We start from the raw sequence: 22,141 nt of genomic DNA on the forward strand, positions 1-22,141 counted from the left end.
TTCTGGATTCCCAAAACAGGCTGAGCAAATGATGTCACTCAATGGTTGTGTGCGTTGCTGAAAGTGATTTGTACCTTGCATCACGTGTTTTTGGTAAGTCACTTCTCAGATGCGGAGCTAATGCAAGAATGCATGCTTGACCCGTCTTTTCATGATGGAATTTGTTATGAAAACAGCAGGGGTTGCAGCACAAAAACTGTATCATTGTTCATTATGTCAAGCCACAGTACAACACTGAGGTAGTGCCAAGGTGACACTGTTGACCTGCGCCATTACACAATGTACTAGAGTGGTTGGCTACTCTATGTCAAACTCATGAGATAACAGCTTATAATTTATGGATGATGTAACAACTGATTTAACAATGCGATAGGACTGTCACCAGCGAGAATGCTGTTGCACCAAAATGGCTACATCAGGGCTAACTAGCACTTGCATAAATCATCCTGAACAAGAAAAACATTCTTGGTAGCTCAACCTTACCATCATTACCATAGAAACAGCAATGACTTGGCAACCAATTCACAGCAGCGTTAAAGATTTATTAATTTCTGCATGCCACGGCATTTCCAGTCACAAATGATAAAGACAACAACTACTGCTGCACATCACATGATATCAATGTCAGGACTACAGCCCTGCAGGCAAGGATTTCTACCATACAGTATTTATATCCTCAACAGTTCTTGGCAGGTTTCGGTAAAAGATTCATGACGCTACATGACGGTCTTCACAGCATATCGTGCTTTGATATTAATAATCCTCCCTAAAGGTTGGCGATTGCTACGCTGCGTATGTCCCCACCAAAGTTCTTGTTACGATCAGTACCAAGACAAAAATCCACAAACAAGCCATTCACTACCCCTCCATCTAACACAGCGCCCACGACGACACTGGCCGGTTGGCGTCAGCTTTCGTGTGTTTCGAGGTATTCCTTAGGTCTGGCTGCCAGATGCTGCCAAGTATTGCTGTCGTCACAAAACATTTCATGACACCATCAAACAATTACGCAAAGGAGGCATTAACAAACCTTGAAATTTTGCTACTTGAACCTTTTTGAGCCTTAAAGGCTTACCAATAGTTACAAGTAAGCCTTTCCCATCATATCTGATGCTTATCTCAAGATCTTCAGATGTGGAACATTCCATTCTCCCAGGGAGTATGCCATCTTTGGGGCCTACTTCAAAAACATACTCTGGTAAAACCTCAGCACCAGTTAGGTCCACTTATAGCACTGGGAGTGATATTGCAGCACCAACAACATGTTTTCAATAAGTTAGCAAATGAATTTTGCCTCCCTTCTAGTCCACCCTGGACGGTCAACGTTTGGGCACAGCGCTAGACTTGGTTTTCGTTGTAGCCGAGTTATTCTGACTGGCGTGTTAGCTAGACTAGCCCGCAGGACTTTGGTGCAGAACGGGATAGTCTAACATCGCTTACATTTTGAATGTCATGATTCGCTTGCTCGAGTTACTTGCTTTTGATGTACAGTGATTACGAGCTGCGCCCACTGGCTACATGATTTCACGGGTCGGACCAACCCATGGGTATGGACTCGGCTGGGCAGAGATTTTGGAAAAAATACGGGTGTGTGTGCGGCTATTGGAGAAATAGCACAGCTCAGACAACGCATCGCACACATCTTCAAAAGATGCAGAAATGGCAAAGATTGGTATTTTTGTGCTGTGATGACGTCCATGCGAGAAGTGAATTTCTCTGAGCAACGGCCAGCAAGTTGTCGCCTGCGGCATTTTTGCAAAATCACAGTGCAGGCCTACCTGGGGCTACCTACCTACGTACAGTTGTACGGACATATTCCAGAACTTAGTACATTTACCAGATGGGTACTGCTGTATCCCGGACGATACGACGCAACTGGTCACCATGGTGCAAGCGTTGCTAAGGCAGCTTACGTAAGAACTTCGGATAACAGAGCCCACTTCCATTAACTATTAAGTTTTACCTACGATGATGCAGGTCAAGATAAAAATAGTTCCCTGCATGACTGAAATTTCACGGCATCCGAAATGCCTCCTCTGGACATGTAGGTCCTAACGGTTCACGACAAGAACTGTCGGACAAGCTTTCCGATTCATGTTTATATCTAAGCACCACGTGAATGCTTGGTCCACGCCAGTCTCTGACGCAGAATCGTTTAGTTTCATTTGAAACATTAACGCATGAAATATTAACTGTCCGCCTGTAGTCTGTGGAAATTGATGAGCGCGTATGGTCATCAGTTCCACGAGTCGAACTTTGTCGAACTGCTTTGTACTACGCACTCTGACTGCTTCAGCGAGCCAGCAATGAACTCGGCCGCGGCCCTTTGAAACGTAGGGGAAGTGTACAACACCGAAAACTTTTCTTTTACGAAGCTGAAACGTTGCCATGGCTGTCGTGATTTGGTAGAAAATCGGTGGCTTCGGACTCTCCTGGGATATGGCGGCGTGGTTTGCTGTGCCATTAGTGCTATCATACACACGTTTTCGTGCGAGGTGAACAGTAGATTCAATAGTACTATACACATGAAACCGTCCTCTTTATCACGCATGCTTTGAAAACAGCCTTTGTTTTGTATTGCGTCACGCGCCCATCCGTAAAAAAATTCCTTGTATGTGACATTGTCGTCTTATGTCAAATGTTGCACGTCGTATGTCGCTTATACACACTTATATATATATATATATATATATATATATATATATATATATATATATATATATATATATAATCAAGTGTATTCATTCACCGCACGCTTTCATAATACTAAAAATGCTCGTGTTTATTGTGACCGATGTCCGCTCAGAACATGTGCACAATAATTCAGCCAGACTTGCAAAAATCATATACCATTGCAACTTAATCAGTGTCCTCGCTTAAAAGCGCTGAACCTCACTGGTCTTATAGCCATTCATTTTTCAAGGTCGGTAGTTATGAGTTGGAGCGCAACTGCTGTAACCATGGGTTTACACCCGATCAAGTTTTCATGAAAGGTAAGCCTTCCAACGCATCAATGAGAACTGTTGGGTTTCGGTTGCAAAAGGTACTTAGGGTTATCAGAACAATTGTCGGGATCATCTTCAAAACAATTGACATGTTCACCATCTCTTTGCTCGTCGTTCTCAACACACAACATCTCAGAGGAAACTATTCTTGGATTTATGGGTGTTGTGGTACAATCATTTCATGGGTTGCTTGTTTAATGCAAGGAGCATGGCGGTGTAAAAAAAACTACATTTTCAGCACGATTCGTAAGATGGTGGCATTGCTTTAAAAAAGTGCATCATTCTACTGCTGTGTCTATGCCAGGCACGATGTTTCTGTGAGTGGCTAGCACTGACCGCCGGTATTCGCGAGTGACTGTCAGTGACTGCCGGTGTTTGCCATCAATTAAAGGAGAGGTTAACTAGCACTGGCTGCTAGATGGTGTCAGTTCTTGCTTGCCAGTCTTTACCTGACATTGACCAGGGTGTGTCAAGTCTGCCTACAGTGGGCGCCAGTCTTTACCTGGCATTGGCCAGGGTGTGTCAAGTCTGCCTACAGTGGGCGCCAGTCTTTACCTGACATTGGCCAGGGTGTGTCAAGTCTGCCTACAGGCCAATATTCGCGGTAATTCAAAAACGCTTTGAGATATCACTGCGAAATTTATAGCACCTGTCGATCAATGAGTTCTACACCTAGCGCTGAAGTAACAATTATGAGGCGATAAGAGATCGGGTGCAAGTGACGTCAGAGTGACGTAGTGTTTGCCGGTTTTTAACCAAATGAGCGCAGGACCGTAGACAAATTGGCACCTGAGCCGAACGAAAGATCACATGTCATATCTACAAAAGGGAAATGTTAGCCAATTACTCCATCATTCATATGTCTTGTCGTTGTGTTGTTTCAACACTGCACATTGAAGTATTGACATGTCAGATAACAAAAATATAGATAAGAATACATAACATGCATTGGTCTCAGACGTAGAATGACGCAGATACGAAATTAGGCGTGCAGTGTTCAGCTATGAGGGGTGTTCCACGTTTAAAGCAATTATCTACCACAACGAACGAGCCATGGCTTAAAATGCATCGCAGTACATGTTACCCGTGCCCAGTAGCCTTTCTCACAAAGGCAGTTTTTTGTACATTTGTATTGTAGTTTGTAAATTTGTATGTGTAGTTGTAAAAATGTGTTTCATGAAGCAGAAACCTACAAACAACAACTACAAATTACAAACCTACAAAACCACACACAAAAATTGACAAATCTCTCGAGAATTTCTACAACCGTACCTTGGTATGTTTCATAAAGGCCAGCTGATTTTCCAGCCGTGGTGCATTTGTAAGATTAAAAGTACAAATTACAACTACAAATCAACGATGGCCTACCCCGTTGTACAATAGGTGATCGTTAGCTTAAGGCAATGCCACTAGCGAAAATGGATTGTGAACGCACAGCTCGCAGAAAAAGGAGGCTGGGAAGAATCCCCAGGGGCAAAATAAACGAGTACTCGGAGGAAGTGGAAGGACAAACAAGCTCGCAGAACGCAATGCTTAGATGAAGTAACCCAGTGATGGTGTTGATGGATTTGATAATCCCTAACTCCGCGTATGGCCCGTGCAACCAAGCGTGCAGCAAATTTATTCCTTTGCGCTATTACCCATCACTATACATGACCTTGGCAGGCGCACCGACCTGATCGAAATCCTGCGTTGCCTTGTGCTCGCGCGTTTCAGAGGTGGGAGGGTACTGGTACGAAGGTGGTCATTTTCCGTGAGTAGGCCTACTGGCATGCAAGTCACTGCCGGGATGAAATGGATGTACAAATAGGTTATGAAATGTCTTAATTTTAAGTGTAGTTTCTACCCATGCAAGTGAAAACAGGCATGCCATCCTATCGAACTGCGGGCATGCGACGCCATTCACGTGGACGCCAACCAGGGACAGCTATCGCCGGGTGTGAACGATGCATGAATCCCATGTCTGTAAGTGGAATATAGGTGTCCATCATGGTAACAGAACACTAGTATTATGCTGGTTCAGTGAGTCACCGTTTCGCTGTTCGCCATGACGGTGCCAATATTGTTTGTTTACTTCTGCTTAAAACTGTAAGACGCACGGCGAATACAGTAACAAATGTACTTGATTGCTGGTGTTGGGGAATCTAATGTTCTGCTCCTCGACCTTTCCGATACATTTATTTTGTTTTTTTTTTGCAAACCGCGGTATTTGCGATTATCCATAGCATAATTTGTTTTCGTGCGCTCGTCGGACATTGGCAACATCAGCTGGCGGATGAAACACTAGACGGGGGGGGGGGGGGGGGGCATTGTTGGATTTCCCACTGGTGGAATACCGTGCGACTCAGCACAGGGCAATGACGTCACTGGTGCCTTGTGTCATAGGCCCCGCCGCTGCTGTCTCGATCGTGGTGGCGTAGCGGAAACGTAGGGTAGATGCAGCATTCAAAGCGATTGGAGGCAAGGCAATTAATAGAGCTTTGATTGGAGGTAGCAAGCAAAGTCGTACTGGTTCGGTTAGTGTTTCTTTTATCCTGCAGGCAGGGGGCGTCAGCTTTTCTAAATCATTGGGGATGACCTAGGACCTAGGTGAAATGCATATTTTGTGATAGGGTGAGCCATTTTCCGCCCTCCCCCCCCCCCTCCCCCCACAAATTATTCATCGACATTACGCCCTTGTGAGGAACTATGAAAAAACCGCGGTATTTATGAATAAACCTCGCTCGAAATACATTTCTCGCCGGCTCTTAGGCCACTTGATTTTGATGTACGGCAGTTTTTTCAAGTTGTTGGCTCGGAGTAGTCCTTTATCTTAGTAGAACGGTCATCAACCGCTGGTCATGTCTGAAGAAGATCCCTGTGATATTTATATTTTCCTGAGATTTTGTAGCATTGAGGTAAAAAAAAAATTGTGAAGGGGGCAACCAAATAAGGTAGACGGGTGTCAAACGGGGGCCCTCAGAAACTCACAAAGGGGACAAACCGACTCCTGCCTACAAGATCATAGTCTTCAAACCCTGCTGTCGCTGCAGTTTGATTGTTTTGGAGGAGCACAGTCAAGGGGCGCTCCATTCTGCCCACAGGTCTTCATATTTACCACAGCGCTCTTAGAAGAAAATTTAAAATTGTCTTGATGCGTTAACGCTGCGGCCTGCCCCCACCCTCTTAAGAAAATATTGATTGTGCCCCTGCTATTGGTATGAACTAATGGCAAGTACGCGCGGAGGCTAGGTAAGCACAGATGAAAAAGAGCCACTGTGTTTTATCATAGGCCACAGTGCCAGACAAGGGATCCTGTGTCAGCAAGGGAATCCGAGTCGGCATCGGGCCGGTTTGCCAGAAAGGGACAATGACGGGACCTGGAATGTCAGCGGGCTTCTTGCATTGTTGGGTACACCGACAATAAAGGGGATAGGAAATAGGGTAATGACAGGGCCCGCATTGATTAACGCAATTGAATGGTTATGTGTCGGACAGTGGGCCCATTAATCAACAAACAACCTTGCTCCTTTTTGTCCAGGGGCCTGATTTTATCAAAAATGATCCCTGTGTCATTTATTAGATACCCTGTACCTGCAAGAAATTATTGTGCGTCACTGAAATCCTCTACTCCGAGTCGCACTAACTGCTCCCGTCGGAGGACGGCCGGAGTCATAAAGTGGACCAGTGTTTCCTTAGAGGGCTTCTGAATCGATCATGAGGCCCGGTGCCCGTGCCACCAGAATGTCGCACCATAAGTATTCTGTGGCCCCCAGTGTTTCACTGACGACGCCGCCTAAACGAAACAAGTATGCGGGGTCAGTGCTCATTCCATGGCCCCTTCATTAACACGCCCGTCGGAATAAGTGGATAAAAACAGAAACGAAAGAAACGGAAAATTTGAGGCGCGCTCAAAACTTAAGAAATTTAACTAGGGGCCTTCCATAAAGCCCTGTGTCACTCGTACTCCACCAGGATTCTGAGTGCGACTCTGGGCACGTGCACATGGGTGACACAGAAACCGGCACCGGAAGGAGCGGGGACAGCGAGAACGGCGAGCCCGACTGCGTGAGCCTGACTGTATGCCTTGACGCCAACGTCTCGCTCAGTATGGGCGATGTAATTTAGGTTAGGTTTACCGAATTTACACTGAACTAATCGTTCGATAACGCAACCTATTTTTAGTGACGGAAGAAAGAAAGGGTGGCTTTCCCAGCAAATTTTGCATGCGATGCAGCTGTAACCAACGGAAACGCAGATATCCAGATCGTAATATGCGTCGTGCGGGCTTGCGTGCTGCTCTCGCTGTGGCAAGACTCCAGTGACGTCACGTCAGCGTTGGGCGTATGGGGTGCTAAAAAACGGTCAGGCGTGTTTTTTTACGTCCTTGGCAAGGCCGGTGATTGGCGTTGAGAAATTACACACGGCGCATGATTTTACAACTAGAATTCTACAACCTTCGCTAGTTTTATGAAACAGTTGGAAGTTGTAGTTTGTACATTCTAAATTACAACTTACAAATACAAACTATTTGTAACAACTCTTTGTGAGAAAGGCTACAGGTGTGCCCAGTCCCGGGGTTCAAGAGGCTGCTGCGCTGCCTGCGAGACGGAGCTGGTTAGCCAGCCCGACTACAAGCGCCGCAAAAGTCATCGACTGCCGAAGAAGGAGACGTGCTGCCAGTGCGCCAGGCGTGTAAGCGACTCCGACCGGCTGTAAGCCCAGGACGCTTGACGTTTTTTATTTGGGATGGGCCACAGGTAGTTGACTTTAGTTTCGCATATTTTGCATGCTCGGGATGTAGCGTGTAATCATATGTACATATCTGCGTATTAAGTGGTTGAGTAATCAAAAAATATATTGCCATCGCCTTCACCACAGTTTGCACATTATGGCTCGCAGCTGAGCTGTTGAATGCAGACGTTCTAGGCATTGAAATCGGGCCAGGACTTTGTTAGTTATCTATTTTTGATAAAGTTGACATAATGTGACTTTTATACTTTAGCCTTCTCATTTAACCAGGCAAAAAATGCAACTAGAATTGTTGTCCATCTTACAGTTAAATGATGTGCGGGCACCTAATTGGACAGTCTAGGCTTTCCTATGCAAATCACGCTATGATCATGCATCCGACCGGTTATCCACCACCGTGGTCATCCATTTGTTCTTGACCTTAGACGGTTTATGAACAATTAACAGCTCTTGCTTACGTCTCTAATACCGATAATTACGGCAATGATCTCCCACTATGCGTTTAAATAGTTCAAATGTGACGGCCATAAATTCACCAGAATAGACATACAGACCAAGGTTTCAGCTTTCTTTGCATGGTACGTGACCTTGGTTCTAGGTCAGGTATGGCGCGCGTTAATTTGGATGCTTTCTTATGTAGCATGTTTGATCAAGGCGTTGGGCTTTCACAAATTGAGATACGCTTGTCAGTAAAATGCGTTGTGGGAGCGGTCAAATATTCCAACGCAACGTGTCAAGGATTTGACCTTGACCTGTGACCTTCACACGCACCTTTACTTATAAACGATGAGCAGGGATTCAAGTCTGCCCCCTCCGGCCAATGACGTGTCAATGAGGTGCTCGGTTAATGCCGGGTTAATACAAACCCTAATGAATCTACGCTTACATGGTGAGACTGAAGCTTGCTTCCAGACAGGTTCGCACAGTGGTTAGATTGTCTATGATATTACACATTAAGGATTAAGACGATGATGAGATGACGGTCAGACAATTTGCAGTGATGACCGGGCCATTCGCACTATCATTGTGAAATGTTTGCATGCGCCGTGGTACTTGATAATTCTATCATGTGGAGAGCATGGACGCAGCAAAAATAGAGTATCTTGTCATTATATGGCTTGCGTGGTGTTAGTGTCCTGTATACTTATAATTTTGAGTTCTGATGTTGAAGCTAACCGAGCTCCAAAATTCCAGCAAGGGCTGGGACATTCGAACCGTACATTGCAACGCCTCGCTGAAATTTGTTACAAAAAGCGGTGTATTCTGTCATCTGCAAATCTGAAACAGTCGTGCATTTTTGGAAACAACTCTGATTGTGGACCACGGGCAGGACCATTTAGATTCCTTTTCGGAAACTTGGAGGCCATTGTCTTCCCCGTTCACTAGTGGTCACGTCTGTGCGTGTCGCGTTATTGAAAGTCGGTATTTTTAACGTAAGAAATAAACATAACGTTTTGATATCGCATAACGTGGTCTTTTCATGAAGGGTAAATAGAAAAATGTTGATGTACCTTGCAGAGGGTGCGCAAGAGTAATTCTTCCAGTGAAATGGCAAGATTGGCGCTGTTTTACACCATAGGCTCAGACGCTGAAAGGACACTCGAGTTATAAATAGTCATGGAATACCTGAACACCAAATAAGATAGTTTTATCTTGAGTTTTGTCTTCGGATAGCTAAGTCGCTTAGAGCATGTGCTTTCCGAATCCCCAGCCTTGGTGGGGTGGGTATGAATCCCTTCAGGCGCTCGCTCTGCTCCTGACTGGTATGGCTTGCGCCCGGTGGCAGCGGCCGCGCTAAAGGCCAAGTGACGTCACAGAAAGCAGGCTGTGCTGAGCGGTGCCGTAAGCTCTCGCCGTGAAACCCCTTATGTAGCCGCGGCGCGCTCAGGTGGATGCCGACTCCGCTGGAGCGAGTGTCTGCGCTGGCAGCCGCTGTATTAACGGAAGTGCAGTTTGTTGTCACGGTTTGTTATCTCTCTGCAGACCAGGCGACTGTGCAGCGAGGGCCTGAGGCAAACGACCGGCGGAGCGCGGCCTCCCCGCCAGTCACGATCGACTGCAGGGCGGTCATCAGAGGGTCAATTTTGGATCATCTCACAAGGTAAGCACATCACCGATAATGACATCCACGCGCCGGTCGATGTGAGATGCTCCGGTCTGTCTCACGCTTCAGGAAGCTCAGAGAGCAAGAGGCTACAGGGAGATACAGGGAGCTACAGGGGGCGGGCTCAGAGCCGTCTCCGACTGAAGGAAGTGGCGGAAGCTACAGGGAGCTATAGGGGGCAGGTCCAGAGCCGTCTCCGACTGAAGGAAGTGGCGGGAGCTACAGGGGGCAGGTTCAGAGCCGTCTCCGACTGAAGGAAGTGGCGGGAGCTACAGGGAGCTACAGGGGGCAGGTTCAGAGCGATCTCCGACCGAAGGAAGTGGCGGGAGCTACAGGGGGCGGGTTCAGAGCCGTCTCCGACCGAAGGAAGTGGCAGCGCTGTGTCCCACCAGCTACGGGCGTGCATGCTGCAGGCTGGAGATGGACAGTGGTAGTATCCGGCTGATCCCTCCACGTCGATTTGCGACCTTCAATATTCCGCAAATCTATAAGCTTGACTACGACACTAGCGATAACATACCCATATATGAGCTACTCAAACCACTCCAGCCTAGCCTCACTTGTGAAAAAGGCTTAGTGTCGATACAGCAGCCGACACTGTATGAGGCGGACAGTTAACTTTACTTTGCACAGGCACATCCATCTTGAGCACCAGCGCCTTCCAAGTAGCACCTCCAAACGGACAATGCCTTCTAGTGATGCTATCAGCAATCTGACAGCTTGTTTTCTTCACCTACTTGGCAGCATTTGAATATACAACATGGATGCATCCTATCTTTATGTGATCGCTGTGAGCCTATCTACAGCTTCATCAGGGGTGAGAAAAGTGCCTTTTCTATTACCAACGAAATTGAGAGCCGTCTAAATTGTCACCTGGAGCCGAATCTTTCAGAAACTGTTGCAATATAACTTTGGATGCAATAGACCACAAAACAGACAAATTTAATGCAATGAGGCATATCCATCAAATATCTTTGCTTCGGAAGTTCATTTGCACTCAAGTATCATTTGCTAGCCATCAAGCACTGAATGATGGTTGCGACTTACCTAATAAAAGTATCAGTTAAAGGTATACTTAACCTAACCAGCTTGGAGGCGTGTTGTTTCCTATTCTGATAAGGGGAGGGGATTGTGCCTCCTTACCATGGATGTAGCTTCCCATTTTTGTTTAGGGATCTACATCCATTTCATTTTTAAACATTAGTCTTCATTAATCACGATTTTATGGTTTAGCCTCCAAAAATCCTTTCGAGAAACTACATCTCTGCTCCCAACTGTGGAAATAAAATGCGTCAAAACTGTGGGGAAAACTGTTTTGAGTGCATTTTGCAGGCAGGCTTAGTCATTTTTTCTTCCCCCTCCATCTCTCAACCCTACGTATTTTAGAAAAATGCATCCCTGTAGCCCTATATTTACCGACAACATAGTTCTACAAGAACCTGACAACAATATCACCTTTTGTTTTGCGACGTTATCGTACAAACAGCTGAGCGGACAGGCGACCTTCACGAACTTCGCATGATCAATACCAGTGCAGAACTCACCCTTCCTAACATGATCCCAGTCACTTAGAGCAAAATCCATGCGATGTTGATATCAACAGATGCAAACGGCATTTTTGGACACCTGTACCACTTTCAATCAGTTTTATATGTAAGATGGAGGAAAATAAAAAGTGTTTTATCTCACGCCTGTCCAGTACGGTCACTGTGCCAAGCCAGAGGTGCAACGGGCAATGTGAGAGGCCTACAACAGTAACTCTCAGTCTCTTACCTTAAAGCCGCTGTTACTCTCAGATGCAGAAAGCCCCGGATGAATCTTTGACATGCGTCGCTCCAACGTCCTCCATTTACGTCTGGCGCTACAGCTCAGGTATCGACAAACAACATTCTTCTTAGATCGGCAGGGCTTTTTAACGTTATAACATTAAAAGCTGGGGATTAGCTACGTTCTTCTAGCCATTCAGTTTCTCACGACACGAACACAGTTGACAGCAGCCCACAGCCTTGTACAGAATCCAATGCATCACCGCGTGGCTAGTGTTCAAGTCCATCTGTCTCAAATGACACGACGCCTTAAGACGCTGCGTAGCAAACTGATCACGTTCGTTGCAAGATGCTGCTGCAAGCTACGGTCCTTCTGACTGGTAACAAGCCTAGTTATTTGGTATTTTATATTACTTAGTATGTGAAGTGAATCTTGGCTAAAAAATCTGTGAAAAGCACTGACATGAGGAGCATTAGAAAAGCACTGTGTCAGCGCTGATCTGTGACATCAGCACTGATATAGTATGGTTTATATTATATTGCTGGCACCTGCTAAAAACTATCCTGATTAAAACTACTACGTTTGACAGCATCTTATGGCTCAATTTGCTCATACGACGAAACGCCAACGTTTCGACATGTGTTCTACACACGCTCACGCTGCAAGTGTTAACGAGCACAGACCAATAATAAGCTTTGAGTTTCGTTTGGCTGGGATAGCAAGTCGTAATATGATCTGGTCTATTAAAATTTGTTTGCATTTTCGCCATTTTGTCACCAAATGGTTTCGGAAAAACGTCTGTTTTTGTCACCGATCAAATCCGGTAAATCAGAAGCTTTTTCACCGCTGGGCTTCATTGTGAACTGGTGGCCTGCCGCAGTATGTACAACAGGTCCCTAAAATCAATTTGGGAGCGATAAGTTTGTCCAGCATTCTGAACACGCTCGTGACCCCAATGCAACTATCGCTCAGCCTGATTAGATTAGGCTAAAAAGGTTACAACGAATCCGACCGGCATGTTGGGGGTCTGTGACCATCCAGTGACTGACTGATTCGCTTCAACTTCAGAGAAAGGCGTGAATTACTCCCCATTTCCATGCCGATCTCTCTCTCTCTCTCTCTCTCTCTCTCTTCTCTCTCTACTCTTTCTCTCTCTCCTCTCTCTCTCTCTCTCTCTCTTCTCTCTCTCTCTCTCTCCTCTCTCTTCTCTCTCTCTCTCTCTCTCTCTCTCTCTCTCTCTCTCTCTCTCTCTCTCTCTCTCTCTCTCTCTCTTCTCTCTCTCTCTCTCTCTCTCTCTCTCTCTCTCTCTTCTCTCTCTCTCTCTCTCTCTCTCTCTCTCTCTCTCTCTCTCTCTCTCTCTCTCTCTCTCTCTCTCTCTCTCTCTCTCTCTCTCTCTCTCTCTCTCTCTCCAAAGCCTCCAATACTCTTTATCGATAGCGCGCTTTAGTCGAATCACTTCAACACCGCGAAATCTTCATTCAGCAAGTCGTAATAAAACGCACAATAAAATGTCATCGTTTTATCGGCACAGTATCCCAGCGGCGACTCACAGCCGCGCATTGGTGAGACCCTGCCAAACAGCTCTCCTCTGACTGACGCACGGATTGTGGCACCTATAACTGGAGCCTCTACAATGGCGCGTGTATGGTGGTTTGGAATAGCGCGTCTCCCTCTAAATCTATATACATGTATGCTACCAGCTTTCGTGAACATTATGCCTGCATGTTACATGCTTTTGTCGTAGGAGCTTAAATGTGTCCGTCAATAAAAAAGTACAGCGTGGGCACTTCAGCAAGTTATGCTGTTCACAGCTATGACCAGATATGTTGGGATGCAAAGTTAACTCACGCCCAGATGGTCGCTTGAGTGCCCTTCGCTCGGGCAGGGGCGATTTGATCCACATGAGATCTCAAATACCATGAGAGCTAAATTCATTAAACTGACAGAGTGGGTCGGGTTTATATGAACCCACTTGCGTAAGCCTTTGAAGTCCATCAGCCATGGCCTTCGTGTCAAATTAAGTCAAAGTCGAACTCCAGATCGGTTTCCAAAGTGCGCCCAGACTTCCGTAAGCAACCACCCTGAACTTAGATATCTCTTGTAAGCAAAGGCCACTAGTGTTTATTTGAGGCTCACTCTGGTTTATGGCCAGGGTGACGAAAAACGCAGGAGATTGCTTCGGTTTTTGAAGTTGAATAAGCGCTAAGGATATTCCAGGCGGCACGTTCTCAAAAAACAAAGGGTTGATTTGGACCGTTTTAGGCAAGTAAACCTACAGACCTTTATGAAAAACCACGGGAGATGTCTGTTGCGGTCCCCTGTCATCAATAAATTCGAAATGGGCATCAGAAACTGTCCAACGAAGGAAGCTCTTCAGTCAAAAGCGGGTTGAGTTTGACTTTGGTCTGACTTTCAAGCCTAACCCTAGGTTCATGGAATGTGTTATTATCCTGGATTTAAATTGTTTTTATTGCTTAGGAAATGATTTCAGGGACGCATATCTTAGTCCGGCATTCCGTTGAATCAGATTGAACGATTCCCTTGAGCGATTGAACGACGTCAAATGGATCAAAACTGCAGCGAAATAGAATCAAAACCGCAGCAAATTGGGTCAAAACTGCAGCGAAATAGGCTAAAAACTGTAGCGATTGGATCGATCATCATCTTGCGCCCACTTGTCTTCGTAATAATGTTGACAACGCACGGCGATGGCGTCCTACACTCTTGGCGTCTTCTGAACGCGAATGACTTCACTTATTCGTCACGTTCAGCGGCGTTTGAACTCATCCTGCCATGACAAATAGGTCAAAGCGTTCGGCGACTAGCTCGCATTCTTTGAGAACCCACTTGATCTTTGCTGTAAAACCCGCTGCGTTTTTGTTTTTGTCCGTCTGTTTAGCTTCACAAGGCCTAAATTGTCCTGCTAAGGTCAATACATCATTCTTTCAAATGGCACATAAATGTGATGGAAGAAAAAGCGAAACAAGTTACTCTTCCGTGAATATCACTTGGCAGTCGGGTCGTTTTTAACCTCTTACCTTGAATCCGAGGAATCCGGCGAGGCTGAATGTATGCTTGAAATTTCCGGGACCGTCAGCGAGTTTGTCGGCGGAGAATCTCCTGAAAATCGATAAATAATTTAAGATCTCCCACCATATTTGCATTGAGTAAATATAAAACGAGCCTTGCTGTCGAGAGTGTACCACCGAGTTATTACTAGTGGTGCACACAGAGTATTAGTAGTACAAGATTACTAAAAGTGATGTGTAAGCTATCGTAAAGAGCAAAGAGAGGAAAGCGTTGAGAGCTGATTGAAGGGAAATCAGATCGGGCTTATCTTCCAGAATGTTGAACCTGACACGAATGCTTTATAAATATTACTTTTCATGTCATACTCGAAAAGGAGTCTGGATTCGTGCCCGAACAATTACGGTAGTTATACATTAACACTTCAATTACAAATGCTTGCAACCGCAATGGATACAAAGTTCCTGGAACACAATATGTACACCGTTACTAATCAAGACGTGCGTGAGTTTGATTTTCTAACCCGACCTTTAATAGACAGTCTGGTCAGAGCAGCACATAGGAACGAAACTAGGACAGAACTAAACCTGCTGGTTTGACATGAGCTGACAATGTGCCGACAAGGACCGGGAAATGCCCACTTTTACAGTGGCGTTTGTGTTGTGTTGCTTATAGTAGTGCCTGCGCGCCTTACGGTACCTATCAATGCTCCTCACGAGGTTGCGTGGCAGTGTTAGAAAAAAGGTAGATAAGGTATGGATATGGGTTAAGATATGCGGAATATGTGTAGGGTGGGGTAAGGTGAGGTAAGGTAAGGTAAGGTGGGTTAGGGTGAGGTAAGGTAAGGTAAAGTGAGGTAAGGTAAGATGAGGTAAGGTGAGGTAAGGTGGGATAAGGTGAGGTAAGGTGAGGTGAGGCAAGGTAAGGTGGGGTTCAGCATACGCGATCGGGAGCTCATCAGCCACAGAAGCCAAGCTTGACTTGTCGATAGTAATGGACACGGGTAAGGGTTGCAGGGCTGGAGGAAATGACACCGTTAATAACTGAATCAATACGCATGAATACAAAAGCCCCGCACATATTGTTCAATTGTGATGATGCAATGTTGTTATAATGTGAATGTGTTATGTCTTTTCTTTATTCCCTGTAAAACACATATCACGTGATGAACAATGTTTGGCTTATGCGTGCGCCTATTAAGACAACAACTCACAAAATCGCTTTACAAACCAATTTCACGATTTTTCGGAGCAAAATCATCGTAGTCCGTCAGCAGTTCTACTTTTGTTTCGCTTACGCCCTTTCTCTAAAAATACGCTACGAAGCGAGTAAACAAAGGCAAACCGTTCATGCCGAGCCTTCGCGAACTCGAGCCGAGGGCGAGCCGCCGACCGACCCGCTGATGTCACTGACCGACCTGGTGACGTCACTGACCGTCCCGGTGACGTCACCGGCTGAGAGCGGGTTCGCTGGGCAGCCGTCGCCGCTCGAGACAGGCCGTTAATCAGGGCGCGGGCCCGGAGCGGCGGTGGGCGCCGACCTATCGGGACGACGCATGAGCCGACCGTCTTCATTAGGCCAGCTGGATCGACCCGCCAGCTCGCTCAATTCCATCTCATATGCAGACTTATTGGTGGGCCGTGTCCGGCGACGGCGCCGTAATATTCGGGAGCGCCCAGCCGGGAATACATCGACCCCACGCCGGCGGCCGCCAAAAATGCCCAACCGGAACAGAACAGCGGCCGGCCGGCCGCGGACAGGCCATTCTGCTTCGCCGTGTACTGCCCGCACGCTGACGCTCACTGGTCCAAGAGCAATCCGGGCTGTGGCCCATAGCGCCCGGGCTGTGGACAGATAGTGCTGACAACAATTGCGGAGCCAGATTGGATCGGCTAGTACCATTCGTGTCTAATCACGCAGGGGAAATGCCGGTCAGTTGCTCTCATCCCGTCGCCTGCTCCAGAGGCGTGCCTGGGGATGGTGACAAATTACGACCAGACGTAACCAAATAACAGTGCGGTTGCACGCGTTTATTTCCAGGGCAATCGTCGGAGCAGCGTGACTGCGAGAATGCCTACAACTCCGCGGTGACTTATTACCATCGACCTCGCAGCGTACGGCTCGCACCCCTACAGTAATTGGTGCCTGCATTATAAGGTGTTAACGGTGAAACTAGATCTAACCAGATCTAATTAGATCTATCACTAGATTTACCACGAGCACCTTAGCAGGTTTTGGATAGATGGTGACGTTTGACCTGAACACACGTGCTGGTTCAGTGTTCCACGCTCGGGCCGGAAAGGGCCAGTTTGATCCCTTCATATCTAAATAACTAACAGAGCTACACACGTAAAGTTGGAAAGCTATGCGGGGCTCTGTGTGAACTTACCTACCTCCAATTTTGAGGGTTTTAAGCTGTGACCTTCAGATCCGTTGAGATCAAACAAGGTCAAACTCCAGGTCGGTGTCCAAAGCGCTCTTAGATTTCCTAACGCAACCAACTTTAAATTAGATACCGCTTGTCAGCAAAATGTCACTGGTGTTCATACCAAGTGTGACCCTTATCCGATCTTTAAAAGGCCAAATTGACCAAAACTCTTCGGATATATTTTTTTAATGAATCTGCCATCGGCGCCAAGTACCATCCTAGGCGGCACGCTCCTCAAGACGAAAGGTTGATGGTGGTCATTTTAGGTTTAGCGCCGCACCCCTGGCCTTCACAAAAATCATATCGAAATCACCTTTTGACGTCGTGTGATCCAGAGGTTCGTAATGAGCGTCAAAACACTACCTCATAAAGCAAGTTATCCAGCAAGAAAACGGTTCTGCCCTTCAGGTAGATCTGACCTAAATCTGACCCAAGATCCGTAAAGTTGGTTGTTAATTATAATTTCAATAAGTGTAATTGTCTAGAGTCATCTGAAAATTGCAAGAAGATCTCGAACACGACATTGTTGCATCGAATTGAACGACTCCAACAAATTGCGTTCGCTGACAGCCATGACCTGGCTTTGACATGCCTGGATGAGCTGTGGTACATGGTATAATTAATGTTTATGCCCAAAAGATCGGCTATATCATTGCATACGTCAAGGCATGTCTGATGTGGGCGCACCGCGCCGTTCCCCAGTTGTTTTGGAACATGTATTAGGGTTCAAAATCGTCATTTGAACCATAATTTTTGAACCCGACCACAAGCGAGTGTTAAAGTATATACGGCCGACCATCAAAGGAAGGAAGGCACCAACGCACGTGACAACAGAGGCTGGACTGGCTATTCAAAGGAATGGTTCTACCGTTACATGGGGTTTTGAACTGAAATAGCCATCTTGAGGACCTTTTGATGCAGTTTTCGAAGATGCCTTTTTAAGACCCAAACCCTCTGGTTCCTGAGTTATGCGCCCACAAAAGTGCGAAAAGGTTCATTGGGGGACTACTTCAAAGCCACCTTGACAGACTGTTTTCTGCTTACGTTCAAAACGGCACGGCCGCTGATACATTCGCAAGAGCGATTTATGCGGCACGTGTTATACAACCCGTGGGAGGCGATTGGCCGTTGGTAAGATTTCGCTGCTGCATGCGTTGTCGCAACATAAGCGTGAGCCCTTTCGGGTTGTGCGGCCACTCGTCGCAAACGGGGTATTCTTCCTTATTTCTAGACCATAGAGGCAACGATATAAAGAGAAAACGACACTAATGTCGTTATCTGCAAAACTAATGAACTAAAACGACACTAATGTCTTTTGTCTGCAAAAAAGTACAGCACCGGAAAAAGAGCGGCACTTTTCCGAATGTTATAAAAACACAAGACGTGACGGCAAGTCTAACTTTTTTCTCCTGCTGGCGTTTTTTCTACTATTTTTTTTTTCTTACACACGGCTTGGTTGGCGTCTTGCGTACCAGAGCAAAAAACCTTGCACGGGTTTATCGGTTGGCAAGGCTTTATAAAATATGAGAAATATTACAGTTATTTTAGATCTAAATTTTACTAAACATTCTACACATATTGCAGGACAAATTTAACTCATGAACAAAACAAAATGTGTCCATTAACTACAACCTCTTTGGACTTTGTTCTGAAGGGAGCTCACGGTGAAATGCGGTGTTATAACCGAAAACCTGTGCGAAAATTGCGAGAAGACCTGCAATTTGATAGTACTGTGGGTTGTGCAAGTGCGAGTTTACACTTTTTTGACATTAGTGTGAATCAGGCGCTCCAAAAGGGTGTGATCACTGATGGTGCGTGCCAGTAGCTTGCATTGATCTTGATGTGATGGGAGTGTGCGTGCGAAGTTCATACTTCTGAGAGAGAACATTGTTTTGGTGTCCTTTAAATCTAATGACACCCAAGAAAATGTGATATATTGATACCTGCCTCTATCTTTAAGTTTGTTCTTGAAGATGACAAGGTAGTGATGTCGGCAAACTGAAAAAAATATAGCACTCATGCTGCAGGGTGTTCCAAGGCAATATGCTACTTCATTATGATGGTGCTGACATCTTGAACCTAATGAGGTGTTGCAGCACATTGCATGCCATTATATTAACAATTCATTTGGGCAGCAGGGACAGGTCAGCACAGATCATTAATGCAATGCTTGGTATCAGCTTGCATAATACAGCTTTGCAAAATTGTCTTTCACTTAAGAATTCTGAAAAAAACATAGTGCTGTATTATTATGGATGTACATATGACTGTCATAACAAATTTTGTGTGCAGGCAAGCATTGCTTGTGAGTCACCATTGTCATAGTCATGCAACTTGTATGAGATGCTGGGTGCTGAGAAAGGTGGATAAGTAATGCTGTTGGTTTCTTGGATAGCACTTGATATTTTGATCATGAGCCTTGTGTGCACCGGTAGCTTCATCACTTCTTTGCATTTCGACCATCTAACCATTACTACATGCACTTGTCATGTCTCCAGCCTTGTGAAAGGCCAGCAGGTTTGCGGTGTTATTCCACTACATGCAATATTTTCTTGTTATGCATGTGTTATTACTTACGAACAATTTTTGAGTGAAGCAGCCTGATGGCCGAGCACGTTGCATGGCTGTGGAAGCAGACGACGTGTTTGCATCATTGTCACCTATGTTTTGGGGACTCCCAAAACAGGCTGAGCAAGTGATATTACTTATTGGTTGTGTGTTTTGCTGAAAGTGATTTGTATATTGTATCATGTGTTTTTGGTCGGTCATATGTCAGATGCGGAGTTAACGCAAGAATGTATGCTTGACCCATCTTTTCGGGATGCAATTTACTATAAAAGCAGCAGGTATTGCAGTACAAAATTGCAACATTGTTCGTTATGCCATGCCACAGTACAGCGCTGATGTAGTGCCACTGTGACACTGTTGACCTGTGCCATTACGCAATGTATCACATTGGCTGACTACTCTGTCAGGCCTATGAGACAGCAGCTTATAATTTATGAATGACTGGTAACAACTGATTTAACAATGCCAAAGTACTATCACAAGGAAGAATGCTGTTGCACCACAATGGTTATATCAGGGTTGACTAGTAATTGCATAAAAAAATCAATAAAAAAATCAAGCCAAAAGCAAGAAAAGCATTCTTGGTAGCTCAACCTTACCATCCCACCATAGAAGTAACAATGCTTTGGCAATCAATTCATAACGATGTCACAGATTTATTAATTTTGGCGTGCAACTGCATTTCCAGCCACAAAAAAATAGAGAAAGTAGCTGCTGTGTACATCACATGATATCAATGTCAGGACTACAGCACTGCAGGCAAGGATAGGTCGACAATGCAGTATTGGCATCCTCAACAGTCCTTAGCGGGCTTCGGTAAGAGATTCATGGCGCTATATGAGTTTTCAGAACATATCGTGGTTTGATATTAGTAATCTGCCCCAAAAGCTGGCGATCGCTACTATGCGTATATCAAACAGCCCATCAAAGCTTCTGTTACGACCAGTACCGAGACAAAACACAAACAACAAAAATACACAAACAAGCCATTCACTAATCCGCCACCCAACACAGCACCCGCGACGAAATGACCGGTTGGCGTCAGCTTTCGTGCGTTTCGAGGTATTCTTAAGGTCTGCCTGCCAGATGCTGCCAGGTATCGCTGTCGTCAAAAAACCATTCCATGACGCCATCAAACAATGACGCAATGAGGCGCATCTGCACAAACTTGGAAATTTTGCTACTTAGCGTCGTTTTTGAACATAGGAAGCTTACCAATAGTTACAATTAAGCTTTTCCCATAATGTCTGATGTCTATCTCAATATCTTCAAATGTGGAACATTCCCCTTAACTGCAAACCGCGCCGCTTAAAAAGGTCACGCGGGTCGGGTCAGTCATTCGACGATTAACGATACTACACGAGATCAGCAGGTCTTCATGCAATGATCCTCATCTTTTCGCCGGCATCAATAGCCATCCGCCGATACTGTTAGCGCACGCGATCAGTCACTGTCGCTACGTGCGACGGTGCTATCGAACGATTGTGGTTCAGTTCATTATGAACTGCTGAGAACATTTATTGGCCCGCCATGTACGTGTCACTGGTGCTGTTAGCTGAACATGAACATGCCACGGTGATCATCGTTCAGTCCAGTGAGCGCCGTTGGTGCATACCTTCCTCAAACTATCAAGACCCCTAAGAAAAATAAGCGATTAACTTTCGAAATGTTACTATCTAAACTTCCACTGCGGCTGGAGTGTTGCGCTACGCATTTTAAAGGCTTCGAGGAGACCAACCTGGCTACCAAGGTACTCGTAAATGCCAGATGCCCCTAATTCATCCACTGTCACTTATCATTGGTGCGCGACATCTTTCGTTGTTGTCAGACTTTGCGGTGGCACCAAAACACAGGACGCAAAACCGGTGTGTGCGCTGTTTGCCGTGGCAGTGGGATTCGCTTAACGGCATTTGCATTTCGCAAGTCCTTTCATCTCACGTTCTGCAAATTATTCCTCCGCTGAAAATGTATGGTTTCTGTAACATTTAGTCAAGCAAGGGGCTCAAGTAACGCATTCGGTCGTCACTGTGGGTAGCCTTTTTCGCCGCAGTCCTTGAACTAAAGCCTTTGACTGCCGCTGGCCGCTGGCAACACACGGCGCATGCGCGTTTGGTCGTTTCACTTAAAATAGTCACCGTTGGTGACGAGGCGATCAGTCGGTGGCATTTTCTGGACGCAAAAATGCAGATTTGCAGCCTTCACGTGAAGTCCATTTTTGGGCCGGATAATGCACTTCGAAATGCCGACATTGCCGGCTTGCCCGACAATTACTGGTGTCCCTGCTTCGCAAGTTTGTGCTGGCCACACAAGTTGCAAACGGTATGTTGGTCGACGCTTCGAAATTGTACTCGCGTTCCTGCCCGTTCTGGCTTCCGAGATATAGTATTAAACGGGAAAATATTGTTAAGACCGGGTAAGTCAATCTTGATCGCTTCTGTGTACGTGATACGAGGCAGCACTGTCCGCACATCCAGCACCACACCATCCCCCGTTTAATTACCGGCCAAAAAC

The sequence above is a fragment of the Pollicipes pollicipes genome, unplaced genomic scaffold, assembly GCF_011947565.3.
Source record: "Pollicipes pollicipes isolate AB1234 unplaced genomic scaffold, Ppol_2.1 Scaffold_3087;HRSCAF=3621_pilon_pilon_pilon, whole genome shotgun sequence".
In the NCBI taxonomy this organism is placed as follows: Eukaryota; Metazoa; Arthropoda; class Thecostraca; order Pollicipedomorpha; family Pollicipedidae; genus Pollicipes; species Pollicipes pollicipes.